The sequence below is a fragment of the Ylistrum balloti genome, unplaced genomic scaffold (genome assembly GCF_031769215.1).
Source record: "Ylistrum balloti isolate Yb309-2 unplaced genomic scaffold, AGI_CSIRO_Ybal_v1 Utg369822, whole genome shotgun sequence".
Taxonomy (NCBI): domain Eukaryota; kingdom Metazoa; phylum Mollusca; class Bivalvia; order Pectinida; family Pectinidae; genus Ylistrum; species Ylistrum balloti.
The window spans coordinates 444,096-450,095 of record NW_026781989.1 but is presented as its reverse complement, the minus strand read 5'-3'; positions in this window follow the sequence as shown (position 1 = coordinate 450,095).

The window sequence follows — 6,000 nt, the reverse complement described above, 5'->3', positions numbered from 1 at the left end:
ATTACCAAACTCATTAAAAGAATAAAATGTCATGTCTTCATAATTCTTTACAAGGTCATTTATGGTATGTATACCTGCATTAAACCATCTTGGATAAAAAACACATTTATTCCCCACCTGAATGTCTTTATTATACCACAAAGGACTTTTTAAGACAGATGTGATATAACATTGTCTAAAAAGTTCCGAGTTAGTAAGTTTAATCATACTTTTAAATACATCTTTCCAGAATGGATTTCTACAATTTAGGCAACAAGAATTAACATATTCTATCCCACAATGTTACATTTTTTTCTCATCTATAATAGAATTCAATAATATTTTCCATTTCCCTGATGAGTGAAATATTCTTCTGATCCAGCCAAGTTTGAGAGAATCTATGAAAGCTACAATATCTATCATTTTTAATCCCCCGATATACATCTTTTTCAGGGTCATTCAGAAAAAAAGCAAATAGAAAAGGAGACAGATTTTCCCATTGTCGTACACCAGAAGGACAGTTAAATTATTGGTGTACATTTCCATTGTGCTTTAAACAATATTTAAAACTTGATAAATTTGGAAAATAATATTTAAACACTTTCATGATATTCCAGATTCTTTAACCTAAAGCCAGGAGTCCGGATTGCCAAAACTGACCAGAGGCTTTAGTAAAGTCTAGAAAAGTACACAAACACACACACACACACACACACACACACACACACACACACACACACACACACACACACACACACACACACACAAACACACACACACACACTACATACACAAACGCGCGCGCCCGCACACGCACACACCAAATACACACACACACCATACACACACACATACAAATTTTCTCTTGTCTCTTATGTGTTTTTTTCAATTATTTATAACAGCATATAATAAATTAATGGTCTGATGCAGAATATCCTTTTCTGAAACCAGCTTGTGTTTCTAATAAAAAAATCGTCATTTTCAACAAAGCAAATTAGACGATTGTTGAAATCAGTGAGAAATGGTAATGGGCCTGTAATTTTCAGGTAGTCATGGATCTTTTTTTTTTTTTATATATGTTGGTATGATAATCCCGTTTGACCAAGAATCGGCTAAAATACCGGAATCGATTTTTTTTTTAGATATTAACAGTTGATTTTAAATATCCATTCACTTTTTCATCATGACTAGTCGGTTTGCCATTTTAAAGAGATTTGACAGTTGAACATATCTCATTTTCAGTAATTGGGATATCAGGCATATCATTGCAAAATCACTTAACTCAGTATAATCAGTGCTGTTTATTCTGTAAATTGGTCCTGTACATTTACAATCTGGACTAATCTTCCTAAAACATATGTTAAAGAAATAATGCAAATGTGAATTGTGCATAACAGTAGGTGCCATCCCATGTTAGACTTCTAACCATGTTTGAATTAAAACGAAAATGCACTCAAAAAGGTAATTTTCCTATATCAACTCTTCCATCCACGAACAGTATTTAATATATTCTGTAATATTTGGGTATTGAGAATATCATTGAAATTTTAGTCAATTTGACCAGTTTTGGCTCTTTCCATTAACCCTTGGGGGTTAGCTAGGATCGAAATGTGCACATCATCAAACTGTCATCATGTAGCGACAATTCTCAACAATTCTGATCTATTTCCAATAGATAATATACAAGTTATACTCCAAAATGTAATTCCCCTACATAGGGGGAGGGGTGTCAGTTTAGCCATGTTCTTTACATTCAAAATCAATTTACGCATATAGTTTCTATTCAGTTATAATCGACAATAGGAGATGTAAAAATACCTATGGAAGTGCCTGGTTATAACATAACCCACTATGTCATCCCATGTTACTGTCACCATGTCATCCCATGTTACTGTCACCATGTCATTCCATGTTACTATAACCATGTCATTCCATGTTACTATCACCATGTCATCCCATGTTACTATAACCATGTCATTCCATGTTACTATAACCATGTCATTCCATGTTACTATAACCATGTCATTCCATGTTACTATCACCATGTCATCCCATGTTACTATAACCATGTCATTCCATGTTACTATCACCATGTCATCCCATGTTACTATAACCATGTCATTCCATGTTACTATCACCATGTCATCCCATGTTACTGTCACCATGTCATTCCATGTTACTATAACCATGTCATTCCTCTTAGTCGTCATGATTGTTACTTTCATCATGTTACTTCTGTTATTGTTACGGTCATTCCCTCCATATTATTCCTGTTAATGTCACTGTTCCACTGTGTTTATACAACCATGTCATTTCGGTTAATATAAACACTAGAATTGTAACCATTTCGTCTTTAACCGTCGTCGTGTTATCCTGGTACGGTTATTGTGTCATTCTTTCTGCTAACATCATATTATTCCTGTTAATGTCACTGTTCCACTGTGTTTATACAACCATGTCATTTCGGTTAAAATAAACACTAGAATTGTAACCATTTCGTCTTTACCTGTCGTCGTGTTATCCTGGTACGGTTATTTTGTCATTCTTTCTGCTAACATTATATCATTCTTGTTATTGCTATCGTTCTGTCGTTCATGTTGTTATTGTCATGTAAGGTCTTAAACCCCATTCATATGACGAAAATTTGCCTATATATGCAAATTTACACATGAGTAAATTTACACACATAAGTAAAAGTTAATTTGCTATGCGTTCATTAGAGATATATGTACCGTTAGTAAATCCAGTAAATTGTCACTTGAAATAAGGAGATGGTCCGATTCAGACTGGTGAATTTTCACAGAAAAAGCGTACTCCCTTGCTATTTCCCGAATCAAGGAAAGTAGTAGGAAAGTCCGATCCATTGAATGGTACGACAAAACCGGCCTTAAAGGACGAAGATTGGTATGAGAATTTTCGAATGAAAAAGGAAACATTCTTGAAATTTTATGAAAAATTGGAAAATGCTTTCACCCTGGCACGCATATTCCCATCATAGCTCATAAGCATTCCCATGGAGACTACTTGAACTGGAATGGGTTTTTCTCCTTGATTTTGCAAGGTGTTTGCGACCACAGCTGTCTCTTTAGAGACATAAATATAGGTTGGCCAGGAAGGGTCCACGATGCAAATTCGGAAATTTATCTCAAAGGAGATAATGGCTCCTTGTTTTCAGAGTGGCGAAAGCTATTTGGGGAAAGTACTATGCCAGTAGTTCTTCTTGGCGACCCAGCGTATCCTTTGAAGCCATACACCAACAGATCTACCCTTACAGAAACTCAGTCTACTTTCAACTATCGTTAAAGTAGAGCACGAATGACCATTGAAAATTCGTTTGGTCGTTTGAAAGGCGTCATGTTTACAGACATATTTTTTCCCGCCAAAGCACACACAACCATAACAACACTTAAAATAGAGACTGATGCAATACACATGACAAAATACTTACATAACTAAATTTGCTGCGTGTTCATACAGCAAAATTTACACACGGGAGCACATAATTTGTGACAACATGTATGCAAAAGTTGATTTGCACCTAGTCCTGACCAGGTGCAAATTTACTCAACTGTGCAGAATTTGCATATGAGCAAATCAGTTCATACGACAAAAATTGCACATGTAAGTAAATTTACATATGTGTAAAATATACTGAGGTATGCAAATCGCGTCGTATGAATGGGGTTTTAGACTGACATAGCTCCCGGATAAAAAAAAATCTTGACCCTGCTTAACATTTCTATGACTGTCACTGTGTCTGTTTAGTAACTGTAGTTTTATTTTGATTGATTGATTGATTAATTGATTGATTGATTGATTGATTGATTGATTGATTGATTTATTGATTGATTGATTGATTTATTTATTTATTTATTTGAGAATTCAAAATTAAATGATATGAAAAGCTGATACACTCAGAATTACTTTATATGTTACCGGTTCTTTAATATGTCCGAATAGATAGATTTCGCTCTTCGACAGATAGAAAAATTGCGACAAGTGATCTGAGGTTAGATATTGTACATCCGTTTTCACTGTATCAACTTCGGGAATATTTGAGGCAACAGAGCAGAACAACTGGACACGAACACATACTTTCACCGGACAGCTTCCTATACCACTATCATTATTATCAGAATAATATTTCACGTTCACAAAACTCAAAGCTTTATTCTGAGATCCAAATGTTTTGATATGCCTGCAAAATACAATTTAATGTATAATAAATTACATGGTCGATAGCGTTTTCGTTATCATGTCTTATCAGATAATATCAAAATAAAGTAGAATTACGTAAGTAGCCAATTTAACATGGCATCATCTGTATAGGAATGCAGTGGAAGCTTGATAACTACATCCAACAACACACTAGGAGACCAGGAATTGCCAACTTATTACAAAAATTCGGATTATTTTAAACTTATTGAACATTGGGTCGTTACATTTTACCGCTACTACCACTTAAGCTGACTTTGAAGACTCGCGAACCTCTTGTTTTGTCGCTGTATCATCAAACGTAGTTAGATTTAAAAAACAAACAAGGGTTTTTCTCGTAGTTACCCATAATGTATATTTCCACACACGTACATATCACTCTTGCATGACTAAAAGTATCTATATATGTTAAATGTACATTCGCATCCGTGAATGCTATTATCGCATGAACTGACTAAAATAACGGTATAAGGGAAGTAACTCGTATACAATATAAAAACCTAGAACACAACTTAGCATTGCCCACTTAGATTAAATAATAAAATTAATTGAATGCGGTTATTTTGTGATGGACAAGTGCACGTTTTGCATGTCTATGTTACATGAGTAAACGTTAAAATATTTGAATGATTTCACTTGTATCTGCAGTAAGCTCCTTGAGCCCATCAGTGTTAGCGATATAATGTCACATGCAGACAAAAGCAATATTCTTTATCCATAACAACACGGCTTCCGTCAGAGTAGATGTTATGAAACACAGCTTACTTAATTTTTAAAAGATATTTTTAAAAATGCTTAAAATCAAAAACAGACAGACGTCATTTTTCCTGATTTCTTTAAGGTGTTTGGCAAAGTCAGCCACGATGTTTAACCTCTATGGAATCAGGGGCAATGTCATCAACTGATAGGAAATTTTCGTCACTAACAGAACACAATCGGTAATACTTGGCGGAGACCTGTCTTCCTACGTACCAGCTGAGTCAGGGATCCCCATGGGTTCGGTCCTCGGACCGAGTCTTTTCTATGTACTTACGACATTTCTCTTGACTTCTCAAGGCTACAGTAACACTGTTTGTGGATGACACCAACATGTATATCACTGTCACTTCTAATAAGGATGCTAAAGTTTTACAAGAACATCTTGAAAAATCATGATCTAATTGGTGAAAAGGTGGAAAATGAAAATTCCATTTCCATAAATGTAGTGTTCTATCCATCTCTGAGAAAAACAAAACAAAAACGAAAAACAAAACAAAATATTGCCTTCAACATACCGACAAGGCCAGTTTCTTGGGCACACCAATACAATAAGATCTAAAATGGAAGTCCCAGATTTCCAAGATATGTAAAAAAAAAACAAGTCTTTTGACTTCATTCGACGAAACATCAAAACAATTTAAAAAAAAATCCCAGTTAAATATACTTTAAGTCTTGTATGCGTCCTTCTTTGGACTGTGCTAGTACTGTGTTGGCCCCCACCAAAAGGTCGTCTTAATGAATTAGATATGGATAGCGAACAACGGCTCATTTTGTCATTTATACTGTACAAAAAAGCCAGAACTACTTCTGGTGTTACTGACATACTGGAAGATCTGCATTGGCGAAGCTTATCTGACAGATGTAATGATGCCAGTCTTACTCTAATATATATATATATATATTTATAATCTTGTTGCTGTAAATAAAAACATCTATCTAAAACCACAGATCCGTCAGATTCGACTCTCTCATTTTTACCTACCAAACAATCTAGTGTAGAACAGACTGACGGAAATACTCCTTCTTCCTTAGAACTATCCAAGAATG